The sequence below is a fragment of the Saccopteryx bilineata genome, chromosome 9 (assembly GCF_036850765.1).
Source record: "Saccopteryx bilineata isolate mSacBil1 chromosome 9, mSacBil1_pri_phased_curated, whole genome shotgun sequence".
In the NCBI taxonomy this organism is placed as follows: Eukaryota; Metazoa; Chordata; class Mammalia; order Chiroptera; family Emballonuridae; genus Saccopteryx; species Saccopteryx bilineata.
In genome coordinates, this window is record NC_089498.1 from 88,025,366 (window position 1) to 88,040,430 (window position 15,065).

A 15,065-nucleotide genomic window follows, 5' to 3' on the forward strand; every position below is an offset into this window, starting at 1 on the left:
CCAGGTACCCAACCACTTATAGCTTCAGACTCCTGCTGGCCAACTTCTCCCAGAATTGCTAACGAGAGCCAGCTCATTGGCATCAAGTTGCTTCCCTGCCTCTGGACAGGGTTCACAGTCTCCATCTGAGTAGAAGAGGCCTCACAGACCCTACTGTGGAGGGCCACATCTGACATTATTTCCATTCCTTTCCCAATGCTGGCCTACCAAATGGTTCAACAGACAAATCTTGGAATTTAACAGATTCGGATTTAAACCCAGCTTTTCTTACTCACTTTCTTGGCATCTCTGAATTCCAGTTTCCTCATTTGTAATGTGCCAGTAGTGATATTTATATGATGTTTGTGAACATTAAAAGAACTAAAATGTGCAAAGTATCTAAAAGAGTGTCTGGCACAACATAGGAATGAAATTGCCAGGAATTATGTAACACTAATCTGACAGATTTAGAATCCGGGAGGACTCTGTAACTGCTAGCTCATGGCCTCTGCTTCTCTTCGTGTTTAGCAGAGTGGAGTCTCTATCTGATATTTTTCCCCATGGTCCTCTCTTTGCTCTTGTCCATCTTGCCCCTGACCGGCGAGGCTTTGTAGGCCACATCCCCCTTGTCCTCTGCTTGGAGCTGACAGGGAGTACTGGCAGGAGTGCAGAGGGGGACCTGCTCCTCAGCTCCTCCCGTGAAGGGTTGCCGCCTGGGCCTTGCCCACCATCCGCAGACCTTAGGTCGGAATGCTTAGCCTCCTTTCTGTCTCTGTTGCTATAACTGCTCCTTCCTCTTGCTGCTTCAGGCGTAAAGGGGGGCAACTTAACTCACTTGAAATACGGTGTTTCCTTTAGTTATTCTCCTATATCCTGTGCACACCCTTGTCAGTAGTCCTTCTGTTAAGTGTTCTGTGGATTATTCTGATGTGGCCATGCTGTCTGTTTCTGGCAGAATTGGGCTGATGCAATCTCTCTAAAACAGGGGTAGTCAACCTTTTTATACCTACCGCCCACTTTTATATCTCTGTTAGTAGTAACATTTTCTAACCGCCTACCAGTTCCACAGTAATGGTGATTTATAAAGTAGGGAAGTAACTTTACTTTATAAAATTTATAAAGCAGATTTACATCAAGTTAAAGCATATAATAATAATTACTTACCGAATACTTTATGTCGGATTTTCGCTGTTTGGCAGAATAATCTTTATAAAACAATTTATTATAGTTAAATTTATCTTTTTATTTATACTTTGGTTGCTCTGCTACCGCCCACCATGAAAGCTGGAACACCCACTAGTGGGTGGTAGGGACCAGGTTGACTACCACTGCTCTAAAAAGCCAATAGTGTTGTCTCAGACCTAATTGCACACTCTGGTCTGAGCATGCGTGCATGCACCCCTCCCCACTTCAGAGTCCTGTCTTCATTTTTGCTATTCCTCCTTGAGGGGCACACTGAGTCTGCTATTGCCCCACTCTAGATGTACCCATTGGGTCCGTTGTAGCCACCAGCTAACCTGATTATAGTCCAGGAGGCTTTCTGCCATTGACACTCCCATATGGGGCTGGACCCTGATTTCCAGTTTTGTTTCCAATTTGCCATTTGACTCAAGGTCCTAATCTGAATAGGTAGTTAGAGCTTTCAGTTTCCTTGGTCTGGGACAACATCTGTGCTGTGTGACTCTGACATTTGAGGAATAAGATGTCAACCACTTCCTGAGCTGACACACTCTCCATGGCTCCATATCCTTTTTCCGTGCCTCTCTACCAGGTGGAGGGCAAAGGCTTTGCTCATGTGCTGGCTGCTTGCATACTTGCCAGGTCTGCAGAGCTGCTGGGTCTGTGTGGCTGCAGCAGAGAGTGAATGGCACAGAGGCCAGCATGGGGACACTCAGCCTGGCTTTCTTGGACAGATGGTGGTGTCCCAATAAGGCTAGATATTTGCTGCTATTGTTTAGTAAATCCTTTACCCATCTAAGGGTGGCTCTCGTGTTTTAGCTAAAAGCTTTATTCATAGTTACTTATAGGTCTAAAACTGTTGATTTTTTTCTAAGAACTTGAAAAAAATGTTAGAGAAGCTTTTAAAATATTTTTTATTACTACTAGACATAGTTCTAACCTCTAAAACAAAGTAACAGAATAGCATGTATATTCTTTGGCCTTACTCTCTATCTAACTTTTCCCCAATTCTCAAGTTTAGACTGTGTACTTCCCTTTACCCTCCATAAGCTACAGCCTTACACAATTTCTTTGTGTTTCCAGACTCACTCACCATGGCATCAGTACAGAATAAGTGCTATGAGCTATTACTTAAAAAAATATCTCTGTCTTTGATTGGAATGCTACACTGGTAACTCAGAAAAATAGAGTGGACAAGTGGGACCATTTGACATTGTCTTTATGGACAATCTGGAGAAATCAAACTAGGCTCAGACTATCGTGAGTTGCATTATAACTGCTGACCTGTGCTATCCAAAGGCTATTCATGAAATAATATATTTTGGTGCTGAGGGAAGCCTCTGAGAAACTGGCCCAGTGTTCTTCTTTCTGCAGTCCTATTCAACACTTGATCACAAAATTGAATGAAGCTCTAACAGGACTATTTATAAATATTACCTATGATATAAAACTATGAGGGATAGAAAATATTGGGGTGACAAAAGTAGCGTATAGATATCCTCAGTTGACAGTAAAAATAGACTGAAATTTGCAAGAAGAAATACTGTCAAAATGTCAATGTCAGGCACACCAACGCACAGATACACACGCACAAAGACACTAACAGCCAGGCTGATGAGAATTTCCACTAACCTCAAAGCAAAGACTATTTTGAACATTCCTATTCAGTTTTGGCCTCAGGAGGTGACTGGTTGGTAAAAAGATAAGAAGATTCTTTATACTGCCTTCACTGTCTGCCTCCTCACTCTTATCCTGGGGTAGGCAGAACTTGAAAACGTCTTAGCAGTTGCTGTTAGTTTTCTGCAAGGAGGTTGACTCCATGGTCAAAAAATTATTGGCTCCCCTTACATCTTTCTATGTCAGAGACCATAAGCCCAAATAGCTCCAGGGTCCAAGTAGGCAATACTCTGAGGGAAGTAAAGGTGTTGGGAAGGTTGGAATTAAAGTGAGCTACCGATGTTGAAGAATGAATAGTCCCTGTCCACATCTGGCAACGAATACTCATTTCCAATTATTAGCATCTTAGAATACAAGCACATTGTAATCAGATAGCCTCTTTCTTTAGTTTAAGTTAAATCTCTTGATTACTAAATGTTAGAAATATTTTTTTATTCTTTTATTGTGGTAAGATATACATTACATAAAATTTATCATTTTAAATATTTTCAAATGTACAGTTCAGTGACATTAAGTTGTTCAATGATCACCACCATCCATCTCTAGAACTTGTTCATTCTCCAACTGAAGCTCTACCCAGTAAACAGTAATTCGCCATTTTCCCCTTACCCTAGGCCCTGGCAACCACTATTCTATTTTCTGTTTCTGTAAATTTGACTGCACTGGGAACCTCATATATGTAAGTGGAATCATGCAATATTTGTTCTTTTGTGTCTGACTTCCTTCACTGAGCACAGTGTCTTCAATTATTCTTGCTGTAGTATGTGTCAGAATCTGATTTCTTTTTAAAATTATTTTTAAATTTTTATTGTGCTGAAATACACATAAAATTTATCATCTTAACTATTTTAAGTGTATAGTTCAGTAGCGTTAAATAAATTTACATTGTTGTGTAACCAATCTCTAGAACTTTTCATCTTGTAAAACTGAAACACTATACACATTAAATAACAACTTCCCATGTCCCTTCCCCCTAGTTACAGTTCTACTTCTGTCCCTATGAGTTTTACTACTCTAGATTTCTCTTTTAATGGGAATCATACAGTATTTGCTCCCTGTAATTGCCTTATTTTACTTAGTACAATGCCTTCAAAGTTCATTAATGTGGTGTATGTCAGAATTTTTTTCCTTTTTAAGAATAAACAATATTACATTATATATATATACTAAATGTATTTTATCCATTCACCTGTTGATTGACACTTAGGTTACTTCCATTTTTTGGCTACTATAAGTGATGCTGCTATGAACACTGGTATACAAATATTTGTTCAAGACCCTGGTTTAATCCTTTTCAATATATACCCAGAAGTAGAATTGTTGGTTCATATGGTAATTCAACAAGTAATTTTTAAAGGAACTGCCATATTGTTTTCCACAGCTGCTCCACCATTTTACATTTCCACCAACATGCACAAGGGTTCTAATTGGTCTACAATCTCACTAACATTTGCTATTTTCTGTTATTATTTTTGTTTTTAATAATAGCCATCTTAATGTGTGCAAAGTGCTTTATCATTGTGGTTTAATTTACATTTTTCTAATGAGTAGTGATTTTGAATATCTTATCATTCATCATTTGTATATTTTTGGAGAAGTGACTAATCAAGTTTTTTGCTCATTTTAAATTGAATAAATTTTTAGTTATTGAGTTGTAGGACTTTTTTTTATATATTCTGGATATTAATTCTTTATCCGATATAAAATTAGCAAATATTTCTCCCATCCCATGGGCTGCCTTGTCAGACTGTTGATTTGTATCCTTTGATGCACAGAAGTTTTTAATTTTTATAAAGTACAATTAATCTACTTTTCTTGGTTGTATTTTGGTGTCATATCTAAGAAATCATTGCCAAATCCTTTATCATGACGCTTTCCATCTATATTTTCTTCTAATAGTTTTATATTTTTAGTTCTTAGGCTTAGATCTTTGATTTTGAATTAATTTTTATATATGGTGTAAGATAAAGTTCCAACCTTATTCTTTTGCATGAGATATCCAGTTTTCTATCACCATTTGCTGAAAAGACTGTTTCTTATTAAATGATTTTGGCCCCTTTGTTGAAAATCATTTCATCACATAGTGAGGGTTTATTTTAGGCTCTCTATTCTATTTCATTAGTTTATATGTCTGTCTTTATGTCGATAACCATAATGTTTTGATTACTGTAGCTTTTTAGTAAGTTTTGAAATCAGGAAGTGTGAGAATTCCAAATTCATTTTTTATTCAAAATTGTTTTGGGTACTTGAGGTTCCTGATGATGCCATATGAATTTTGGGATACATTTTTCTATTTTTGAAAAATGATCTTTGAGATTTTATTGACTCCATAGACCACGTTGGTAGTATTCATATATCAACAATATTTACAATTTTTTTTAAAGCACTAAAGAGGCCAAACAAAAACTATCTGTGAGAGGTATGACCTCTGTTCTTTAGTTACAGTGAAAGCAAATTTTAGATGACAATTATGTAGGAAGTGGTGATGGGGATGTCTACAATAATACATTGCCTCCTGGAAGGTGAAGATTTCTGCATTTTGTTATTTAGATGAGATGAAAAAATAAAAAAGAAATCTATGTAATGAAACAAAACTATAATGGATGAAAGGCTCTTGGCAAGTGAGAACTAAAGAATTGAACTAAGGTTGCCTGACCAGGCAGTGGCACAGTGGATTGAGCATTGGACTGGAATGCAGAGGACCCAGGTTCAAGACCCTGAGGTCACCAGCTTGAGTGCAGGCTCATCTGGTTTGAGCAAAAGCTCACTAGCTTAGACCCAAGGTTGCTGGCTCGAGCAAGGGGTTACTTGGTCTGCTGAAGGCCTGCGGTCAAGGCACATGTGAGAAAACAATCAATGAACAACTAAGGTGTTGCAACATGCAACAAAAAACTAATGATTAATGCTTCTCATCTCTCTGTTCCTGTCTGTCTGTCCCTGTCTGCCCCTCTCTCTGACTTTCTCTCTGTCTCTGAAAAAACAAACAAACAAAAACAAAGAATTGAACTAAGGTGGTATGCATCAACCTGGTACCTAAATTGTGGTTCAGAGAGAAAGGGTTTCATATTTTAAGTGAGAAGAATATAGGTCAAAGCCTATACACATATTCCATCTGTTGGCATATAATAGCCTATATAAGGAGATCAGAAAATGAAGAGTGATCAGTCAGATAATTAATTCCCTGAATCTGAAAAATTAATGGAAGTGATAATTAAACATATAAGAGCAAAAAAGTTTTCTTATAGAGAAAAGAACAAATTACATATAAAAAACAAAGTTCTTAAAATAAGTCAGTGTAAAAATACTCATAAATACATACTCTATAGAAGAAAAAAATATATAGGCACATTATTAAAGGAAAAAAATATACTAGCCAAAAAAATAATGGTAGGCTCTCACAAAGTACCTAGCCAAAACAAAAAACCAAAACCAAAACAAAAACCCCAGTTGATTCCCACACAGAAACAAGACTCAGGCTACCACGATTCTCTTCTATATCAATAAAAGCCACAACACAATGGAACAATTTCTATGAAGACTGAAGTAAGAAGAGTTATTATTTAAGAATTCTAAACCAAATCAAGTTCTCTGTCAAGAAGGAAAATAGCAGAAAAATGCTTTTAGATATGGAAGATTAAAACAAATTCCATGTATATATAATTTCATAAAAGGTTTCTGAAAAGACTCAATGAAGCCAACCTAAAGATGAAGCAAACAAGATTAATAACTAAAAATGGAGAAGTCATGAAATAAAAATACTGGAAGAATATCCAAGTTGGACCAAAACCAACTAACTACCAGCAAGAATCATCACACAGCCATAGGGGCGTGTAATTTAAGGGATAAGGGCTCAGCGCCCTCCATAGAACTCTTTTGGAATTCTCCAGTGAAAAAACAATCTGTTCCTTAGTAGAATGCTTTTCTGAGAAGTTTGGGTTCATGCTTATGTGACTGTAGAATTAGCCAGAGAGTGATATGGCCGAGAGATGACTAGAATTGATTTTCTTATTGCTGTCACTAGTATATTACTGATCTCAAAGTATTTCAAGAAAAAAAAAACTGTACTGAGAAAATAGTGCCTAGTTGAGTACTTTTCTCAAAATATGCTAAAGAGATTGAATGTTAAATTGAAAAAAATTCATAAGTAATTTTATAGTGTCAAATGTCAACAACAGGTGATTGTTCAAGCACAAAATATGACAACACTTATTTGTCAGCTCTTCATGGGAAATAATTTGAAGCTGATAATAGTTTATTATAGGTTAAACATTTGAAGGGGCTTCTTAATAACTGATTTGATCCCAAGAAGCAAGATAAAATAAAAGATACAGAAACAGAGAAAGAGTGATCTAATTATATTCTGAGCCTAGATCAATCATATCTGAACCCATGATCTTGGAGCCAGCAGTCCCAGGGTTAGAGTGGGGCTAACAGAAAGTTGGTAATGTTTGCTCAGACACTTTCCCAAAACCAGGGGTCCTAGAACCAGGTGGATCTGGAGTACTTCTGTGTGGCCAAGACTTTTGGTGAAGAGGAATGAGCAAGTAACTTCTATTTTTTAATATTTATTTTATTGATTTTAGAGAGAGAAGGGAAAGAAAGACAGAAACATTGATCTGTTTCTGTATGTGCCCTGACCTGGGATTGAACCAGCGACCTCTGCACTTTGGAATGATGCTCTAACCAACTGAACTATTCAGGCAGGGTGCAAGTAATTTCTAATTTGAAGACTAGAGAGAGAGAGAGATGCAGGGTTGGACAATCAGTCAGCCATTACAAGAAGTAGTAGTTTTGATGTCACACTGAACTAGATAATGGAGGAAGGGATATTTAAGAGAAAAGGTTTATCTTTAAATTTCTATGTCATCATACTTTTCTGATGACATATTCAGAAGAGCAAAGGTACCATCTCCCCAAGGAATTGAACATGCTCTGCACCTCTGGATGTATCTGCCAAATCATTTACTCATGTCTGCATTCAGGCCTGACCCAGGCTCAAGGAAATGCGGACATGAATCTGATCTAGAAAATCTATTCATACTTGTAGTGCTGTTAAAACATCTATGATACTTTTGGCCTGGTGTGTTGGTTTTACACGCCCTGAGTCATCTCTGGCTGTGCCATGCAAATTTGGCCAAATGTAGATGATTCCTTTTGATCTGATTTTGAGATTACCCATGCTCTTGAACCCTTCATGTATGGTCAAAATTGAATAAAGTTAGAAAGGTTAAAGTTAGAATTTGTTTTCAGTGGGCGAATGAGTTGGCGTGTCATGTGTGTGCTAAGGAAGGTTCACTAGGTCTGTTTGGGAAGAGGTACTCAATCAGAGAATGGGGAGATCATACTAACTGTGCTATGAGGTGCCAAATGCCTTACACAAATTAGGTCATTTATCAGTATATATATATATATATATAATGTGTGTGTGTGTGTGTGTGTGTTTGTGGCAGAGACAGAGAGAGGGACAGATAGAGACAGACAGACAGGAAGGGAGAGAGATGAGAAGCATCAATTCTTTGTTGCAGTACCTTAGTTGTTCATTGATTGCTTTTTCATATGTGCCTTGACTGGGGGCTACAGCAGATCGAGTGGCCCCATGCTCAAGCCAGTGACTTTGGGCTTAAGCTGGTGAGCTTTACTCAAACCAGATGAGCCTGCACTCAAGCCAGTGACTTCAGTGTTTCGAACCTGGGTCCTCTGTGTCCCAGTCCAATGCTCTATCCACTGAACCACCACCTGGTCAGGCTCATTTATCAGTATATTCTTAAAACAATCCATTGTGTGTGTGTGTGGGGGGGGTGGACCAGTGAAGTTAAAAGCTTGTGTATAGATATGTTGCTACCATCTAGATTTGAATCCAGCTTAGGGACACTGCTTTGCCCCAGAGGTCCTATAGTACAAAGGAATGCCAGTTGTTTTATTAACTCTGCCCTACAGCTCAGGCCAAACCTTGGTCTAGAAGCTTCTGTCTTCATTAAACTTTTCATTTCTACCTTCATGCCTTTCACCATAGACCCGCTACCCTGATTAGGGGGTAGGAAAGACTTGAATAGGGCTCTGCCAGGGGGATGCAGTCATTCCGATTTTATTGCTTCTCTACTTCTCCGCAGGCTTAGAGCTGTTTCCCATTCATCAAGGTAATGATAGCCCTTCTGAATTAAACATGATTTTCCTTCTGAGGGAAAATAGCTCAAAGGAAACATCAGAGTTAATTAGAGAAAGTGACATTGTACCTCCTGACAGGAAGAAGCCATCAAAGGGGGACCCCACATCATCAAAGCATAGCCATTCGTGGCAAATTGCTTTCTATTTCAGCTCTATAGGGCAGAGGGTGTTCTGGGATCCTGCTGGTCAGTAAACAGAAGGCTCTCTACCAGTGGCATCTAAAGAAAAGATGGATGCCCCCAGGGGAACGGAGCTTGAAGGCAAAACAGCTCCTCCCTATGACTTTGAAGTCCACTGAGGTTTAACTGAGGGTGCCCTCAGGTGAGATCTTTGTCCAGATGGTGACAAGTAGAATATCTATTCTCTGAGGTGGGCAGGAGTCAGCAGCTTCTTGGGCTTCCATGAGAATTCCCCAACACACTGAGCGCAGTGCTAGGTTCTGACTGCCTTTGTCCACCTCCGATACTTTGCAAGGCCTAGTTTTGATACCTAGAGTAATCTGAAAAGATTGAAGTTCAACTTTTCTTGTTTTAATTGTTGGAGTCTTTGGCGCCACATAAAATAAATTACATTCTCCTCCTGCCTCGGGGCCTGTGACACTCACTGTCAGTTGGCTGCTGGTCTCTCAGCACCCTTCGGTCTGGCTTCTCTCTCCAGGTGCCAGGTGATCCCTCAGCTTTTCTCATCAGCTGGTCATCTGTATTTTTACTCTTCAATGTGATACTTGTCCTGGTCATCCTGTATATTTTGAGGTGTGACTTTTCCTCCCCAATTTTGCTGAGATATATCGCATTAATTTTTTTTTTTAATTAATTTATTTATTTATTCGTTTTTAGAGAGGAGAGAGAGGGAGAGAGAGGAGAGAGAGACAGAGAGAGAGAAGGGGGAGGAGCTGGAAGCATCAACTCCCATATGTGCCTTGACCAGGCAAGCCCAGGGTTTCGAACCGGTGACCTCAGCATTTCCAGGTCACGCTTTATCCACTGCGCCACCACAGGTCAGACCGCATTAATTTTTGACATAAAACATAATAATTTGCCCTGGCCGGTTGGCTCAGCGGTAGAGCGTCGGCCTAGCGTGCGGAGGACCCGGGTTCGATTCCCGGCCAGGGCACACAGGAGAAGCGCCCATTTGCTTCTCCACCCCTCCGCCGCGCTTTCCTCTCTGTCTCTCTCTTCCCCTCCCGCAGCCAAGGCTCCATTGGAGAAAAGATGGCCCGGGCGCTGGGGATGGCTCTGTGGCCTCTACCTCAGGTGCTAGAGTGGCTCTGGTCGCAACATGGCGACGCCCAGGATGGGCAGAGCATCGCCCCCTGGTGGGCAGAGCGTCCGCCCCTGGTGGGCGTGCCGGGTGGATCCCGGTCGGGCGCATGCGGGAGTCTGACTGTCTCTCCCCGTTTCCAGCTTCAGAAAAATGAAAAAAAAAAAACAAAAAAAACAAAAAAAAAACATAATAATTTGATATGTATATTTTTTATTGCGAAATGATTACCACAATACATTTAGTTAACATCTATCACCTCGTGCACTTACATTCCCCCCCCCCCCCCCCGTGATGAGAACTTTTAAGATTCACTCTCTTAGCAGCTTTCAAATATACAGCACAGCATTGTTAATTCTGATCACTTGCTGTGCATTGCCTCCTATTTATTTTCTAATTGGACATTTATACCCTTTGAGCACCTTTGGCCACTTCCCCCATTCATGTCTCTGGCAGCCACCAATCTGTTCTCTGTACCTACAAGTTAGAATTTTGTAGATTCTACATATAAGTTCATCACATAGTGTTTGCTTGTTTGTTTTTTCTTTTTGTCTGACTTATCTCACTTAGCATAATGCCCTTGAGGTTCATCCATGTTGTCAAAAATGGCAGACATTTCTTTTTTATTTTAATGGAGATATAAATATACACAATTATTTTATTCGCTCATCAGTGGACACTTAGGTTGGTCCATATCCATATCATGAATATTGTAAATTATAATGCTGAAATAAACATACTTTTAATTAGTAATTTCATTTCCCTTGGGTATATATTGGGTTTACCTTTATTGCTTTTCTGACACTGTTCCCATTCAGCTAACTCATTGTGTCTACTCACCAGATCTAATGGGACTTCTTTTGAGGTCTGTCTCATTTTGGGACCTCAGCAGCAATCATGCTGTGACCACATACTCCCTGATCTCTTAGTTCTCGTGCCCAGTGCCCAGAATCCCTTTACTCTTTCTACTAGTCTAACTCTCTCAACTATACTTTAACTATACTTTCTGCTCCTTTTTTATTTGACTGCTTTTATTGTTATTTTCTAAACTTTTGTTTGAATCATAACTGAAATAAGGTCCACATAGCATAATTGCTTGTTACATCTTTTAAAATCCAGATATTGGCAAAACTTTTTCTGTAAGAGGCTGGGAAGTAAATATTTTAGTCTTTGGGAGCCATATGATCTGTCACAGCTACTCAACTCTGGCATTGCAGCACAAAATCAGCCATATGCAATTCATCAATGAATGGAAATAGCTGTGTTCTAATAAAGTTTTATTTACAAAAACAGTTTTATGGCCAGATTCAGCATATAGACTATAGTGTGCTGACCCGTTTTATTCCACAGGTGCTCACTTTCTCTTGTTTCTTCTATTCATTATTTTTGTTGAAGAAATGATATCATTTGTTCTACAAAAAAACCCAACAACAACCAAAACAAACCAACAAACAAAAAACCTCTGTGTTTTGCTGATTACAGGATCCTCTGTCTCCTGCATTTTCTGTAAATTCATTGTTAGATCTTGGCTAAATCAGACTCAGTTTTGATTTTGTTTGACAAGACTAATTCAAAGGTGATAATGTGTATACCTGTCAGAAGTCCTGTAATATGGAGCTGATTCTCTTTTTGTGATGTTAACAGCTGTTGATGACCTTGTCTAGATCTCGCATTTCATTAGGGCTTTGCAAAATGGGGCTTTTATGATTACATCATTCCTTCTTCATTTACTAGCTGGAACATTTCTATAAAGAGGAAACTTTCTATCACCAACTATTTACTTACCCAGAGGCATATCTTTTAAAAAATTTTTATTTTTATTTTATAATATTTTAAAATTTTATTTGGAAAATTAAATTTAACAGGGTGACATTGATCAATAAGAGTATGTAGGTTTCAGGTAAACATCTCTATTACATTTGAACCATTGATTATGTTGTGTACCCATCACCCAAAGTCAAACAATTTTCAGTCACTGTATATTTGTTCCTCTTTATACCCTTTCCTCCACCTCTTCCAAGTAACCTACTCAGTGTAATCCCTTCAGCCCCTGCCTCATGTCCCCCATGCCCATACAAAGTCTCTTTCCATTCCCATCTAACTCCCTCACCCCCACCATGACTGCCATTCCTCCTTCCCTCTGGGACTTGTTGTCTGTATATATGGGTTATGTATATATAATTTGGCTAATCCCTTCACCTTCTTTATTTTTTTAATTTTTTATTTAATTAATTGTGTTTACATAGATTCTAGGATCACCCCAAATGCATCCCCCCTCCCCCATATTCCCCTCAACTTCCCCCTTGCCCCCCTCCTCTCAGTGCCCCCCCTTCCCTTCAGGTTTATCTCATCCTATCATCCCCTTTCCCTCTGTCCTCTTTTCCTCTGGTCCCTTTGATCCCTCCTCTGTCTCAATTCCATTCCTCAGTTCTTACTGTTCCTTGGATTCCTCAAATGAGTGAGGTCATATGATATTTTTCTTTCTCTGCCTGGCTTATTTCACTCAATGTAATAGTTTCCAGGTCTGTCCATGTTTTCACAAAAGGTAATATTTCCTTCTTTTTCATGGCCCCATAGTATTCCATTGTATATATGTACCACAACTTTTTAATCCACTTGTCCACTGAAAGTTACACCATTCACAAAAATAAACTCAAAATGGATAAAAGACTTAAATGTAAGTCATGAAACCATAAGCATCTTAGAAGAAAACATAGGCAGTAAGCTCTCTGACATCTCTCGCAGCAATATCTTTGCTGATTTATCTCCACGGGCAAGTGAAATAAAAGACGGGATAAACAAATGGGACTATATCAAACTAAAAAGCTTTTGTACAGCTAAAGACAATATGAACAGAATAAATAGACAAACCACACAATGGGAGAACATATTTGATAATATGTCTGATAAGGGGTTAGTAACCAAAACTTATAAAGAACTTGTAAAACTCAACACCAGGAAGACAAACAATCCAATCCAAAAATGGGCAAAAGAAATGAATAGACACTTCTCCAAAGAGGACAGACAGATGGCCAATAGACAGATGAAAAAATGCTGGACATCACTAACCATTAGAGAAATGCAAATTAAAACCACAATGAGATACCACCTCACACCAGTCAGAATGGTGCTTATTAACAAAACAACACAGAATAAGTGCTGGTGAGGATGTGGAGAAAGGGGAACCCTCCTGCACTGCTGGTGGGAATGCAAACTGGTGCAGCCACTGTGGAAAACAGTATGGAGATTACTCAAAAAATTAAAAAAGGATTTGTCTTTTGACCCAGCCATCCCACTTTTAGGAATATGTCCCAAGAACACCATAGCACTGACTGAAAAAAAAGAAATGCACCTCCCTTCACCTTCTTTAATCCTGTCTCCTCTACCCCCTTCCCTCTTACAGCTGTCCATCTGTTCCCTGTGATGGTGCCAGAGGCATATTTTGTATAGAAAAGGCAGAATAAGTGTTTGATAGTTTTCTTTATTTACTAGTTATCAAAATAATGAGTTAATAATATACCTAAAAAAATAATCAATGAAGGAAATTTTTTCTTTCTTTAGTATAACTTTGAACTAATTAGTAAGAATATTTGAAGTGTTTCACATCCATTGTGTTAATACCCTTTAGAGACTCAAATTGTGCTATTTTGCTCCAATGGGAATTTTTCAAGGTGACTTCTCAATCATTTTGACAAGCCCTCAGGAGGTTTTAAGATATTCTTTGGTTTTAGGTATGAAGAGATGTTTAGGACATTGTACATATTTGTTGCTTTTGCCCTATAATTAAGAAGTCCAAGTTTTTTTAGTAGAGAGTGATATTTATTTAGAGACCACAATCTGGGCCCTAAGGGTGTTCATTATTGCTGGGTTGATCTTTATTTCTAGGTGCTTTTTTTCTTTTTTAAACAAAGCTAAGATCTATTTTAAAGTTAAACTCATCTGGGATCATATTGATATTTTCATTCAAATTCATAACCACAGGATTCACAACTCTGCATATTTTGTATCCATTCAGATTTGTTTTAAAATTACCAAAAATACTTTCTCTTTGTATTACTTCCCTATAGTGGTATGCTACCACAGAGTTGTATTCCTTTGTTTCATTATTTTTAGAAATTTTAAATTAAAATTTTGTTTTATAACATAATTCCAAGGTCAAAGCCACAGATCTGAGAAGTATAGTTTTTCCCTCTCACACCTGCCCTCTGTTTCTTTACTCAGTCTTCAGGTAACCATTATTTTTTGTTTGTTTTATATTTATCCTTCCATTTAAAAAACAAAAGCAAGCAGTTATATATCTGCATCACACCTTTGTATTAGATGAATAGTTGCATATTTTCTCCATATTGCTTTTTTCAGACAAAATATATCCTGGGGGTCATTCCACAGCAGCCTATGGAAATACCTCCAGGTCCTGTATCTGGCTGCATTGTACTCCACTGGGTGGATGTACCCTCTTTTGTTCAATCACTTTCTTGTTAATGACATTTGGGTAATTTCCAGTCGTTCGTTGATTAGGTATTGCTGCAGCAAATGTATGCAGTTTTCTCTTTTTCTTTTCCACTGTATTATCCAGACAGATTTCTAGAAGTTGGATGGACAATTGAAAGGGTAAAAGTGCATGAAATTTTACTTGATAAGTCCAAATTACCCTTCAGATTGTTTTTTATTAATTGAATCTCACACCAACAATTTTTAAGAATGCCCATTTCCCCCACAAACTCTTGAAAAGTATGTTACCAACTGTTTTGAAATGTGTCAATATGATTGAAATATATTATATGTGTAGATTTAATTTTCAAGTC